Raw genomic sequence first — 12643 nt, forward strand, 5'->3', positions numbered from 1 at the left:
AAGGAGCCCAATGCAGAACTCAATCCCAGGACCCTGGGATCATGACCCGAGCTGAAGGCAGACACTAAACTGACTGAACCACCCAGGCATCCCACTAGGATGTTCTTTAATCTCCAGCATTTATGGGCTTTCTGATTTTTTTCTTATAGTTAACTTCACATTTCATAGAATTGTGGTTTGAAAATATTCTTGATATGACCTCAGTTTTTTTGTATTTGTTGAGGACTGATTTGTGACCCATTATGTGATCTATTCTGGAGAATTTCCCAAATGCACTAAAAAAGAATGTGTATTCTGCTGCTTTAGGATGAAATGCTCTGAATATATCTTTTAAGCCCATCTGGTCCAGTTAGCCATTCAGAACCATTGTTTCTTATTGATTCTCTACTTAGAGGATGTGTCCATTTATGTGAGTGGGGTATTAAATTCCCCTACTATTATTCTGTTATTTTCAATGAGTTTCTTTATGCTTGTTATTGTAGTAAACATTTGGATACTCCCAAGGTGGAGGCATCATTATTTACAATTGTTAGGTATTCTTGTTAGATAGCCCCCCTTACTATACTACAGTGCCCTTTCTTTATCTTCTATTACTGTTTTTGGCTTAAAAATCTAGTTTTTCTGATACAAATATGGGTACTCTAGCTTCTTTTTGCATCCATTAGCATGATAAGTATTTCTTTTTTGCCTCACTTTCAATCTGCTGTTTTTTTCAAGAATAATAGACATTCAAGTCTAAAATAATCTCTTGTAGGTAGCATATAGATGGGTCTTATTTTTCTTTTATCCATTCTGATACCCTATGTCTTTTGATTGGAGTGTTTAGTTCATTTACATTCAGAGCATTTATTGGTAGATATGAACTTAGTACCATTTTATGACTTTTCCCCCATAGTTTCTGGAGATTTTCTCAGATCTTACTTTTCCTTGTCACTTTTGGTCTTTCCTTTGCATTCAAATAATTCCCTTTAATATTTCTAGCATAGGTAGTTTATTGCTAACCAACTCCATTAGTTTTTGTCTGGGAAACTATGTCTCTTTCTCTCTTTCTCTCTTTCTCTCTCTCTCTCTTTTAAGTAGGTTCCACACCCAGTGTATAGTCTAACACAGGACTTGCACTCACAGCCCTGAGATCAAGACCCGAGCTAATATTAAGAGTCAAACACTTGACTGGCTGAGCCACCCAGGTGCCCCTCTTTATCTCTCCTTCTATTCCAAATGATTTCTTTGCTGGAGAGAACACTCTTGGCTACATCTTTTTTCCCCCGTTTAGCTCATGCCCCTCCTTTCTGGCCTGCCAGCCTTCTGTGGAGAGATATTCTGCTAACCTCATTTGTCTTCCCTTGTAGGGTAGGGACTTCTTTTGTCTCATTGCTTTTTGTATTATTTCTTTATCTTTATAGTTTGCAAATTTAATTGTGATATTTCTTGGTGTTGGCCTGCTTTTCTTGGTTTTGATGGGGGTTTTCTGTGCCCTATGGATTTGGATGTCTGTCATCTTTCCCAGATTAGAGAAGTTTTCAGCTATAATTTCTTGAAATATATCTTCTGCCTTCTTTTCCCTTTCTTCTTCTTCTGGGATACTTATGATACAAATATTATTATGCTTTGTGGAGTTGCTGAGTTCCCTAAGTCTACATTCATGATCTACTATTTTTATTTCCCTCTTCTATTCATCTTTGGTATTTTCCATATTTTTTCTTCTATATAACTTATTCATTCTTCTGCTTCTTCCATCCTTGTTATCATTACACCAGTCAGTTTTGAATCTCAATTATAGTATTTTTCATTTAAGTCTGAACAGTGTTTAAGTCTTCTGTCTCTGTGTTAAGGAACTCCCTGGTGTCTATGATTTTCTCAATTCCAGTTAGTATCCTACAATTTTTGCTTTAAATTATGGATCAGGTGTATTACTTATATCTGTTTCAAAGAGATCCCTGGCTGTGATCTGTTTTCAGTTTCTCTTTTGGGATAAATTCCTCTGTCTTAGCATTTTGTCTGGGTCTCTGTCTTCTTCTGTCGGGGAGGAAAGCTTGTAACGTTTTCTGCTGCTGAGAGCTTTATCCCTCAAAAAGTTACAAGTAGAGCTATCCTACAATTACACTACTAGGTAATCACCAAAAAGATACAAACAGTGGTCTGAAGGGGCACCTGCACCCCAATGTTTATAGAAGCAATCTCCACAGTAGCCAAAATACAAAAAAAGTGCAGACGTCCATTCATAGATGGATGAATGGATAAAGAAGTAGTACACACACACACACACACACACACAATATAATATTACTCAGCCATCAAAAAGCACCCCCAAATCTTATCATTTGCAATGATGTCGATGGAACTAGAGGGTGTTATGCTAAGTGATATAAGTTAATCAGAGAAAGACAATTATATAATTTCACTCATATGTGGAATTTAAGAAACAAAACAGAGGATAATAAGGGAAGGGAGAGAAAAATAACATAAGATGAAATCAGAGAGGAAGACAAACCATAAGTTATTCCTAACTATAGGAAACAAAATGAAGATTGCTGGAGGGAAAATGGTGTGGGATGTGGTAATTGAGTGATGGACATTAAGGAGGGCACTTGATGTAATGGGCACTGGGTTTTATATGCAACTGATGAATTCCTAAACTCTACCTCTGAAACTAATAATATACTATATGTTAATTAATTGAATTTAAATAAGAAAAAAACAGCCTTATAAAAAAGAGGTCATATACTGTTTGGGGCCTGGAACTTCTAAAGTGTCTCCAGTGTATACAGTGTGCACTATGCTGCTGTGTTTTGCCTGCTCTTTCCCTCGGATCAATTCTCTGCAGAATTTCTCCATGTCTCCAATGGGTAGTATTTGGACCTTGGCCAGAGTCTGGCAAGTTTTAATTAGGTGTGCTCTGATCTGCTTATTAAAAGAAACAATGCCATTTCCACTAGAGCTGAAGCTATGCAGATCTCTAGGATCAGTAGATGTGGTATATGTGAAGGGTTTGAGCTCATCTTCCAAGGGAGGTTCCCAGGGTTCTGGTTTTCAGACACACTTACCAGAGAAAAGGAGCAACTGCAGAGTGCAAGGTGGTGGGGGCTTGGTGTAAGTGGTTCAGTCTGCCACTGTTGTCACTGTGTTGCTTACTGAAGGTAGTTTATGCTAAGGGGTGAAGGGAAAAAATGGCATCAGTCCCTCCCCTCATCCTCTCATGCCTGCTGGTGTCTGGAAAACACTCCCAAAAGAGTAACCATTCTTCCCTAGTGGGTCCCAGGTTTCCTTCCCATCCCTGCCTTCATGCTATGTCCAGGATGTCTGCCCACCCAACAACACAGTATGCCTGTGTTCTATCCCAGGCAGGTTGGCTGACATATAAAACTCAAAACTTTGGGGATGTGGCATGGCAGGGATCCATTTTATCTTCTGGGAAGGGACTTGCCACACTGGGATTGATGCAGATTTGTCCCAGAAGGGCTGTTGCACCAAAACACAGGGTTTGGAGTTTGGAGTAGAGTACACCAAAGAGCAAGTTTCCAGGTTAGCCACCTTCAGCAGGTGTTTCTGCATCAATGTGAAATGATAATGTTGCCCACTGGCTCCTTTGTCCCCAGAGAGGCAAAGCCACCTCTCTCAGATGGACTCCAAAAGGGGGGAATTATCTCTCCCATTGTACCCCGGAGGATCCTGAAATCAGGCCACTTGTTCCTGGGCTATCTGTTTTCCTTTTCCACAGGAACACTGTAGCACCCTCAGGACTCCACACTGGCCATGATGCATACCTCTAAAACTTTGGTCTTTGAGCCCCACTGGTTGTAAGACCTAACAAAAATCAGCCCCTCTTGTTTACCCAGTCAAAGGCTTTGGGGAAGTGTTTTCCTTGTGTGATCTCCTGTGCACTCCTTTCGCTCTCTCTCTTTTTCCCTCTCACCTTTTTCTGCAGTCAGGGCTCCCTCCCCTCCATAACACCCACAATCTGTTTCTCCCCACAAATCACATCTTTTCATCACCTACCTTCCACAAGGTGGCCTATTCTTTCCTCTAGTTGTCCAGTTTGTTCTGGCAATCCTCAGATCAATTTCTTGAGTATTCAGAATGATTTGATATTCAGCATGAGGCAAGCCTAGGGTCTTCCTATTTCTCCCCTGTATTAGCGTCCTTTTATTTATTTATTTATTCATTCATTCATTCATTCATTCATTTATTTATTTTAGTAATTTATCTGAATTTCCCCATGGTGATATCAAAAACTTTTGAGTCCTTTAATAGTTCAATGTGTTTATGGTTGAGTGACCATTTATTTGTATGTTCATAATGAAAAAAAGATGGCAAGAAAACATGTAAGATTCTTTAAAATTTTATTTGTTAATGAATTTATTCTAAATCATGTTCTGCATTCTAAAGTTTTATTTAAGTAACTTTAAAGATACTGAAGCTTCACCATTCATGAAATGTAATATTTATTTATTTATTAAAGATTTTATTTATTTATTTGACAGAGAGAGCATGCAAGCAGAGGGAGCAGCAGGCAGAGGAAGAGGGAGAAGCAGGCTTCCCTCTGAGCAGAGAGCCTGACATGGGGCTCCATCCCAGGACCCTGGGATCATGACCTAAGCCATAGGCAGACATTAAACTGACTGAGCCATCCAGGAGTCCCAAAATATGATATTTAATGATGATACACACAAAATCCATAGCCTCACAGCACAATAAATTGTCAGAGCAGGAAAAGGAAAACCTTTAGAGATCATTCTCATCCAATACTCTCATTCTATAGATAGGAAATCTGAGGCCCAGAGAGGGAAGATGCTTTGTAAAGTTTATAAACCAGAACTGGACTTCCAGTCTCAGTGGCTTCCTGATAGAAATACATGTTGTCTTGGGTGATAATAATTAGCACTCATGGATAGTTAAGGTTCTTTTAAATCATTTTTGCAGTATTAGATATATTTGTTTCAGTAAATAGTCTAGTTAAATGTTAATGTCTGGGTTATAGGACAGAAGGGATTTCCCAATAGGTCATCCAGCCCCATTTGTTTAACTAGGACTTTATTGAAACTTTCTTGCCAGATTATTTTTTGCCATAACCTTAGTAAGAGAATGTAAATCAAAATAAAACTCTTATTATCATTTACTTATTAATTCAGCAAATATTTTTCATCATGTTTTATGTATGGAGCATTATATTTGGCCCATGGAATTGAATAAGGCCCCACCCTTTCCATGAAGAACCTTCAAGTTATTTCAATGTGTAGAAGAAAAAATTCTTTTATAAAGGATAAGAAGGGAAGCAAGGTGGTGTAAAGAGAGTACTTTGAGTTACTGAATATTTGTGCAATTTAAGAGCCAGTTCCTGGGACCTAGGCAATCAATAAGTATTTCTTGAAGAGTGAAGTATTTCTTTGTGACTCATTTTTATTATTTCTAATGTGGGAGTAACAGTATTTACATTGCTAAGTGTGTGTTAAGAGAGACAATTAGGAGAACATATATGAAAGCACTTTTGAAACCGTTGTAAAATAAAGTTTAGCTTGGGAGCCAACTGGCTTTCTTTTATTATTTATTTGGTAAGTATGTGTTCAGCTATTTCTATGTGCCAAAAATGTGCTAGGGGATAAATGTAAAAAATAGTGTCAATCCTTGAGAAATTTGCAGTCAATTAATTCACAGGTATATTAGAAAAGGATTTTAGTGGTGGGAATTAGCATAGAGAGGAAGGGGGTGGATTAGCTCAGATGATTGTTAAGGTCTTTTCTATAGCAAAGAGAGTTGATGATAAGAGTTACATATATATAGGTTTCTTGTAAGCTAGAGCATGAAGATGTGACATCTAAACTAGGGCAAAGGCAAATAAAAAAAAATACAGAGTAAGACACAGAACTGTTGCCATGTGGCCAGCTAGAGGTGACTACATTTCCCTAATAGTATGAAAGTCTCCTTATCATTCTATGAGGGAAAAAAATACAAACTTTAAAATTGGGACTGTATTTTGATAATATAGTGGTATGAATTAATATAAGGAAATGTCTGTCAATCAGAGCAAGAGTTTGAGGTAATTACAGGAACAAAGGAGTTAGGAGACCTGGTTGGGTTGTCATCCCAGCTCTGTCACATGCTTACTGTATGACAATGAAACGTCTCCTTACCTTTTTAGCCTCAATTTCCTTTTTAACCTCAATTTGCCTTATGGAAAATTATCATTCCTTATCTATGAAGAATTAACTATGATTACTGAAGCCCTTTTCAGCTCTTATTTTTCAAAGCAGACATTTAAATTATAGTTCTCAGTTTTATACTTTTTAAATTCTGATGACCATTAGTACGATCATGAAAAGAGAAAAAGAATCTTACCAACTGATAAATGGATTGTTTCCATTTTCAAATGTGCTTACATTTCAGTAGGCACATGAATAAACTTGTTAACTATGGATAATTTTATTCTGTTAGTAAATATTTTTATCATTATAAAGGGAAATGCCTCTATCCATGCCTTTGCATCTTTGTTCAATCATTATGAAAATGAAAAAGTGTGAAATGACTGAGAAGCTATTTTCCTGAAATCAGGATGCTTGACAAGAATGGTGACATATAGATGACTGATAATGTAGATGTTATAATATTCTTCTTTCTTTTTTCCAAGATTTTACCTTCATAAGATGCCCAAAGTTGTAACTGAACATTGCCTCTTCATATTTGTAGGTCTTATCATGGGAGGGCTAATTTACAGTTTAAATGCAAATTCCTACCAGTCATTGGCACTGATACATTTTTCCTATATTTATTTTTAGCAAAAGTCCTTGATTTGGGATATTTTTTGCCCATCTGGCCAATTTTGGAAAACATAGGGACCATTCTTTTGTATGCTGTAGTTGGAATCATGTGGAATCCATTTGGGATAGGCATGTTTCAGGTGAAGAACTTCAACCTTCAAGATTTGTCATTGTTCACAATCTTTGGTTTGGTAGTTTGATTGCTGCAGTAGATCCTATGGCTGATTGTATTCTCTCTAGTTGAGGGACTTCATGTTAATGAAAAACTTCATAGTTTGGTATTTGGAGTATCTCTCCTTAATGATGCTGTTACTGTTCTAAGTATTCTAATCATGAACTTTTTAGGTAATGAATTAGGTTTCCTTATGCTCACCCCTGAGACTTAAATAAAAATGAATTATGATCTAGGCCATAATCAGTTCAGTCCAATGAGTAATTACATGAGTTGAAACAATGAGATTTACTAGCCATTAATGTTTTAGAAAAATGCAATGTTTCTTTGATACTATATTAAAGTTTATTAAGGGGAAAATGGAGGCAACAGTCTTCCCAGTCATATAAGATAAGAATACCTTAGCTATAAAGGGTATCTTTACTGTCCATCAGACAATTTTCAAACAGAATCATACATAGTTCGACATTAATCTGAAGAAATAGATTTTGATATATGGAAACTTTCTAGGAACTCATGTTGGGAAGGAAAAGGGAAGTTGGAGACAACAAAGCTGAGAAACCTAAAATTAAAAAGATGCATAGGACATATTTTGAGGCTTTTCTGATTGATACATTTACTATAGTCTTTTTTTTTTATTTTTATGCAGGTGCTCTATAAGCAGTTCAAATCTTTCTATGAAACACCGTCTACCAAAGCAGTGGACAGTTTGTCTGGGAAAGGAAAAATTTTGTTTTGTTTTGTTTTGATTGTAATAGGAGGCATTTTCACTGGACTCCTGTTTGGCATGGTTGCTGCCTTTACTATGTGCTTTACCAAGACCATCAAGGTCATTGAACCTCTCTTTGTCTTCTTATACAATTTTCTTTCCTACCTGATAGTTGAAATGTTCCATCTCTCAGGGATTGTAGCATATGTATTTGGGCAAGTCTTTGATTTAGGAGAATTGTAATATTGAACACTATTTTTAACCTAAAAACATAAGGCATCCAGCCTTAATGATGTGTGATTTTTTTCTATTTGATTTTTAAAGTTTTTATTTAAATTCCAGTTAGTTGATATACAGTTTATTCTTTTCAGTTGTACAGTACAATGACAAAACACTTCCCTACATCACCAAGTGCTCACCACAATAAGTGTCTCCCTTAATGCCCATCACTTATTTAGCCCATCCCCCCAACAAACTCCCTTCTGGTAAAAATGCTTTGTTCTCTATAGTAAAGAGTCTGTTACTTGGTTTGCCTCTCTCTCTTCCTCCCCCTCTTTATTCCCTTCGCTCATTTGTTTTATTTCTTAGTTTCCACATATGAGTTAAATCATATCATATTCGTCTTTCTCTGACTGACTGATTTTATCATAATACTCCCTAGCATCATCCATGTCTTTGCAAATGGCAAGATTTCATTATTTTTTATAGCTGATTAATATTCCACTGTATATAAATACTATATTTTCCTTAACAAATAGTCAATGTGCGCTTGGGCTGTTTCCATAATTTAGTTATTGTAGATAATGTTGTTATAAGCATCAGGATGTATGTATCTCTTTGAATTAATATTTCTGTATTCTTTGAATAAATACCTAGTAGTGCAATTGCTTGACTGTAGGGTAGTTCTATTATTAACTTTTGGAAGAAACTCCATACTGTTTTCCACAGTGTCTGCATCAATCTGCATTCCCACCAAAAGTGCAAGAGGGTCCTCATCCTCAACATCCTTGTGAACAACTATTGTTTCGTGTGTTGTTGATTTTAGGCATTCTGACAGGTATAAGATGATCTCTCATTGTGTTTTGATTTGTATTTTCCTGACAGTGAGTGATGTTTAACATCTTTTCATGTGTCTGTTGGCCATCTATCTGAACGTCTTCTTTAGAAGAATGTCTATTCATGTCTTTAGCCCATTTTTAATTGGAGTATTTGTTTTTTGGGGGTTGAGTATTAAAAGTTCTTTATACACTTTTGCATATTAACTCTTTATCAGATATGTTATTTGCAAATATCTTCTCCCATTTGGTAGGCTTTTACTTTTGTTGATTGTTTCCTTTGTTGTGCAGAACCTTTTTTTTTTTATTTTGATGTAATCCCAACAGTTTATTTTTGCTTGTGTTTCCCTTGCTTCAGGAGACATATCTAGAAAGAATTTGCTATAGCCAATGTCAAATAGGTTACTGCCTGTGTTCTCTTCTAGCACTTTTATGGTTTTAGGTCTCATATCTAGGTGTTTAACCAATTTTGAGTTTACTTTTGTGTATGGTGTAAGAAAGTGGTTCAGTGTCATTCTTTTGTATGTAGTGATCCAGTTTTACCAACATAATTTTGCTGAAGAGACATTCTTTTCTGTATTAGATATTCTTTCCTGCTTGTCTAAGATTAATTGCTCATATAGTTATGGGTTTATTTCTGGGTTTTCTATTTTTTTCCATTGACCTATGTGTCTATTTTTGTACAAGAACCATACTGTTTTGATCACTACAGCTTTCTTATACACCATGAAGTCTGGAACTGTGATGCTTCCTGCTTTGCTTTTCTTTTTCAAGGTTGCTTTATCTTTTCAGGGTATTTAGTGGTTCCATAAATATTTTAGGATTGATTATTCTAGCTTTGAAAAATGTTGTTGCTTTTTTGGTAAGAACTGCATTACATGTGTAAATTGTTTTGGTTACTATACACATTTTAACAATATTCTTTCAATCCATGAACATGGAATGTATTTATATTTCTTTGTGTCATCTTCACTTTCTTTCAGTGTTTTACAGCTTTCAGAATACAGGTAGAGTACAGGTTACAAACCCAACTTTGGTTAGGTTTACTCCTAAGTGTCTTATTATCTTGCTGAAATTGTACATGGGATTGATTCCTTCATTTTTTCCCCTGCTGCTTTATTATTGTTGGATAGGAATCCAACAGACTTCTGTATGTTGATTTTGTATCCTAGAAATTTACTGAATTCATGTATCAGTTCTATCAGTTTTTTTTGTGGAGTCTTTTGGGTTTTCTATATAGTGTATCGTGTCATCTGTAGTGAAAGTTTGACTTCTTTCTTGCTGATTTGGATGTCTTTTATTACTTTTTGTTGTCTGATTTTTGTGCTTAGGACTTGTAGTACTATGTTAAATAACATTTGTGAGAGTGGACATCCTTATCTTATTCCTGAGCATAGAGGAAAAGTTCTCAGTTTTTCCCCATTGAGGATATTAGCTATGGATTTTTCATATATGGTCTTTATTATGTTAACATATACTGTCTCTAAACCTATTTTGTTGATGGTTCTTATCATGAAGAGATGTTGCACTCTGTCAAGTGATTTTTCTGCATCGATTGAAAGGATCATATCATTCTTATTCTTTCTTTTATTAATGTGATATATCACATTGATGGATTTGCAAATACTGAACCACTTTTGCAGCTCAGGCATAAATCCCACTTGGTTGTGAATGATTCTTTTAATGTATTGTCAGATTCGGTTTGCTCATATTTTACCTAGAATTTTTACATACATGTTCATCAGGGATATTGGCCTACGGTTCTTTTCTTTAGTGGTATCTTTATCTTATTTTCCTATGAGAGTAATGCTGGCCTTATAGAATGTATTTGTGTTTTTGTCCCATTTTTATTTTTTTGGAGTTGTTTGAGAAGAATAAGTATTAACTCTTCTTTAATGTTTGGTAGAATTCCCCTGTGATGCCATCTGGCCCTGGACTTTCAATTTTGATAGTTCATATATTTCTATGAATTTATCCATTTCTTCCAGGTTGTCCCATTTGTTGGTATATAATTTTTGTAATATTTCCTTATAATTATTTATATTTTTGTGGTGCTGGTTGTTATTTCTTCTGTCTTATTTATGATTTTATTTACTTGTATCCTTTCCATTTTCTTTTTGATAAGTTGGCTAGAGGTTGATCAATTTTATTAATTTTTTTTTCACAGAAGCAGCTCCTGGTTTCATTGATCTGTTCTATTGTTTTTAGTTTCTATATCATTTGTTTCTGCTGGAATCAGTATTATTTCCTTCCTTCTGTTGGATTTACATATTGTTTGTGGTTCTTTTTCTAGTTGCTTTAGGGGTAAGGATAGGTTGTTTGAGATTTTTCTTTCTTCCTGAGGTAGACTTGTTTTGCTATGTATTTCCCTCTTAGCACCACTTTTACTGTATTCCAAAGGTTTTGGACATTGTGTTTTCATTTTCATTTGTTTCCAAGTTTGTTTGTTTATTTTTTTGTTATTTCTTTGATTTACTGGGTAACTGATCATTGTTTAGTAGCATGTTGTTTAATCTCCATGTATTTGTGATCTTTTTGTTTTGTTTTCAAAGGACAGTTGTTGTTTTTCTTTTTACGATTCTATTTATTTATTGAAAGAGAGAGAAACAGTGAGAGAGGGAACACAAGCAAGGCGAGTGGGAGAGGGAGAAGCAGACTTCCCACTGAGCAGGGAGCCTGATGCAGGGCATGATCCTTAGGATCATGACCTGAGCAGAAGGCAGATGCTTAGTGATTGAACCACCCAGGTGCCCCAAACCTCCATGTGTTTGTGGTCTTTCCAAAATTTTTCTGAAGGTTGACTTCTAGTTTCATAATGCTGTGGTCAGAAAATATGCATTGTATAATTTCAGTCTTTTTAATTGAGGCATGTTTTGTGACCTAATATGTGATTTATTCTGGAGAATATTCCATGTGCACTTGAAAAGAGTGTGTATTCTGCTGTTTTAGGAGGACATCTTCTCAAGATATTTGTTAAGTCATGTAGTTCAGTGTGTCATTCAGAGCCCTGGCTTCCTTATTTATTTTCTGTTTAGAGGATATATCCATTGATGTAAGCAGGGTGTTTAAGTCTCCTAGTATTAATGTAAGGACTTATTTTATATTTTTATTTTAGCCAGAGACTTCCATTGAGGTTAAACAATAACTTTGCTGTTTAACCCTTAAACTGTCCCTGCTTCCCTTCCCCCAGAGGACCTACTTAAAAACAAGTCCTGGAGACCAGCTCCAGGTAACAAAGCCCAGATACAAGGGTGGGCCAAGCCAGGTGGAGACATCCAGTCAGTGGGGGGTTGCATACTGTTTCCCTAGCTAAAAGAATTATGGGCCCATGCCCTTTGGGAGCCTTTTTGGCGCCAATCCTAATCAAGGTGTAATAGGCTGGTTCAAATGTCTACTAGGGTAAATTGTAATTTAATTGGTCACCCAGCATTGATGAAGTTCTTGAACCTGGGTGAGGTTCAGTGGGGTGAGGTTCAGAGCCGACGGCTAAGAAAGAATTCTTAAGACATTTTTGGTGCAAAAAGGTGGTTTATTAGAGCACGGGGACAGGACCCATGGGCAGACGGAGATGCTGTGCCGTTATCCTGAGGAGTGGCTGATTATATACACAGGAGTTGGGTAGGTGAGGACAAAGGCGGTGATGTTAGTCTCTAAGGAATTTTGGAAGCAAGGTCTCCAGGACCTTGAGGGGCTAGCTATTGTTGGGAGAAAGGTTACTCATTACTAGTAGTAAAAATCTTCTTGTGAGACCCTTTAGATGTATATCAGTGGGCCATAAGCTTGGGAATGATTCTCAACACTATCTTGGAGATCCAGAGATAAAGCTTCACATTTCTCCTATCAAGTGTCCTTGTTAGTGAGATTTGGGTTTAGAAGAAATTTAACTTTATTTAGGGCTTGAGGAACTGAGTTATTTGCCTCTGGAAATTGTGCTATTGTTAGATAGCTTCTTTGT

The sequence above is a fragment of the Lontra canadensis genome, unplaced genomic scaffold, assembly GCF_010015895.1.
Source record: "Lontra canadensis isolate GAN:19392208 unplaced genomic scaffold, GSC_riverotter_1.0 scaffold114, whole genome shotgun sequence".
Taxonomy (NCBI): domain Eukaryota; kingdom Metazoa; phylum Chordata; class Mammalia; order Carnivora; family Mustelidae; genus Lontra; species Lontra canadensis.